The sequence below is a fragment of the Macrobrachium nipponense genome, chromosome 44 (assembly GCF_015104395.2).
Source record: "Macrobrachium nipponense isolate FS-2020 chromosome 44, ASM1510439v2, whole genome shotgun sequence".
NCBI lineage: Eukaryota > Metazoa > Arthropoda > Malacostraca > Decapoda > Palaemonidae > Macrobrachium > Macrobrachium nipponense.
In genome coordinates this window covers 14,934,439-14,936,938 of record NC_087221.1, presented here as the reverse complement: position 1 = coordinate 14,936,938, position 2,500 = coordinate 14,934,439, and the positions used below count along the sequence as shown (strand labels likewise).

At 46.5% G+C, this 2,500-nt stretch overlaps 1 protein-coding gene across 1 annotated transcript in view; it reads left to right on the top strand.

Moving 5' to 3' along the window:
* The window catches only part of LOC135203831 (class A basic helix-loop-helix protein 15-like), a 462,350-nt gene that overhangs the window by 168,498 nt on the left and 291,352 nt on the right, over nt 1-2,500 (top strand). The window lies entirely within an intron of this gene.

Genomic DNA, 2,500 nt, shown 5'->3' with positions numbered 1-2,500 from the left:
CTTACCTCTTCCAAAAGGGAGGAGGTAGGCGGTAAAATGGTAAGAGGCTGAGATGGTGCGGAAGAAACTTCGGGCTCTGATACTGGGTCAGGGCCAGGTTCGCAAATCGAAAGGATGTCAGGCTGACCAGAGACAGCGGGACTAAGAGAGACAGTGGGTGCAGGGCTGGAAGCTGGCAGAGTGGCTTGAGCTAGGATACTCTCCTTACGGGCCTTCTCCCGCTTGATGTCGAGTTCCTTCTCCTTGAGAGCGAGCTCATGCTTTCGCTCCTCTTCCCTTGCCTTCCTTTCTGCTTCTCTTTTTTTTCTCTCTGCTTCTCCGGCTTTTCTCTGGTTTTCCCTTTCTTCCTTTTCTTGCAGGCGCGCGGCAGCCTGCTGCTTTAATCCTTTACTGGTCTAGTGCTGGTCCAGTGTAACCGGCCTCCTTGGCCAGAGTTATGAGGGCTCCGAGCTTCTCTAGCTCTCTGGCAAAGAAGTCGCGGGAAGCAGGGGAAGACATTTCCCTTAGGCTACAGTAGAGGCTCGGAAGAAAATGAAAATAATGGCCAGGAAAGGGTACTGAATGGAATAGGAGTGCCTACTGTGGAAAGTGGCACTCACTTGGAAAGGTGTTCTGCGACGTGGTAGAGAAAAAGTCTGAGAAGACTGGGTGCTCTGTGGCACTTGGGAAGTGTCCCGTAAGTTGGTGGCACTTCTGGATTGGCACCTTCTAAAGAGGTGGAAAAATCAAATGGAGTGTACGGCGTACGGCACACTTAAGGGCGTTCCTAAGTTGGGAGACGCTGGAATGGGCTACCTGTAGGTCCAAATACAGGTGCAACGGCAACTTATGAGGAGGCGTTCCTTGGTTCAGTGATCCAAATGGTGGATACTCTATAATGAATGAGCGTTCCGTAGGACGGACACGCAGGTATAGGGCTACCTGTACGTCTGTACAGGTGCGCGGCACTTATGAGGAGGCGTTCCTTGGGCAGCACTAGTAGTGCTGGTATTGCGGCACTTTGGGGAGGCGTTCCCTTAGGAGTGTTCCGAAGGATCACTGACCCTTGTACACGGACACACTAATTACTTGGGCGTTCCGTAAGGACGGACACGCAGGTTTAATGGCTACCTGTACGGCCTGTACAGGTGCAATGGCATTTATGGAGGCGTTCCTTGGAGCACTGGTATCGTGCTGGTGTGTCCCGGACACTACATGCAGTATACTTAAATATACTGAAGTGAAATGGCACTCTGTTCGGGGCAGAGTGTAATGGTGGAGGAGAGAAAGTAAAAGGTGGGAGTACTTCAGCGGCCAGTCGGTGAACAGTGTCAAGAATTAGTGGCACTGTAAAATGATAAGACCTGACGTGCATAGTGGTGGCCAGTCCTAAACTGGTAACGACTTCCCTGTCTGGAAGTAATGAATTGGCGTGGCACACTGTGCGAATTGTGCTTGCGGTATACGCAAGTCTTTCGTGATAAAGAAAATGAAAAGACCACTCGGGCAACGACAGGTAATGGAAATTTTAGAAATGCTCAGTCACTCGCTGAAGTACTCGATAAATGAAACAAATAAATGTTTGCAAACTGCAATGGACACATGCGCGTACGTATCACGCTGTGTAAATGAAAGACACAAGAGACTAAAATAAGGTTAATTCGGCATGCTATAATTAATGGTAAGATGTAGTACTCTTGGCTTCGTGAATAATGGATTCTGGTTTCTCTCTCTCTCTCTCTCTCTCTCTCTCGGAGAGGGTGAAAATGATATATGAATGAACTCCCTTATATTTGAATTGAACTACTAATGTTCGTTTAATATGACGCAACTTGCGTTAAATTATCTACTTACGTTAACGTTTACTGAAAGAATTGCTTTTGAAAACGTTTTTATGAAAATGATAACGCGCTCGCGTTGATCGATTTTTACGTTAATGTTAGCGGCTTGCGCTTATGAAAATGATTTGCGTTTCAATATGAATTTCACAAAGACGCGTTTTACGTTAACAATTCTTGCAAGTGACTCTACTTTTAAGATTTACGTTAACTTTACGTAAGGACAAGTGAAAAATTACGGTAAGGATTTGAAAACGATGTTAGCAAACAATTGTAAATGAGGTTACGTTAAGTGAAATGAAATTTTCGCTCAGCGCGCGAGTGAGCGATGCGAGGTGGAACACGTGAGGCGAGAAGAGCGGGTTAGCACCACGGTGTGCTAGCATTGATGGCGAATCAGCTGATTCCCTGTAAATGCGAGGCGATTTACAACACGAACGTTTAGTTTCTTATTCAAGGCGAATTACGTTAATTTCTCTGGCAGGACGATAGATACTAGTACCGAGATCGATATTATTTACGTTAAAACTTCGAGACTTACGTTACTTTGCTTAAATGGTTTAGATAATTCTGAAAGGGATAAAAACATGGCTGCCGCTGTGAGCGAAGACGAAGGCTGGTTGAGACCGCGCAGGCGCGAGAGAGCGCGAAGCTGAATTAGCTGAGAGGTAAGCGGTTACCAA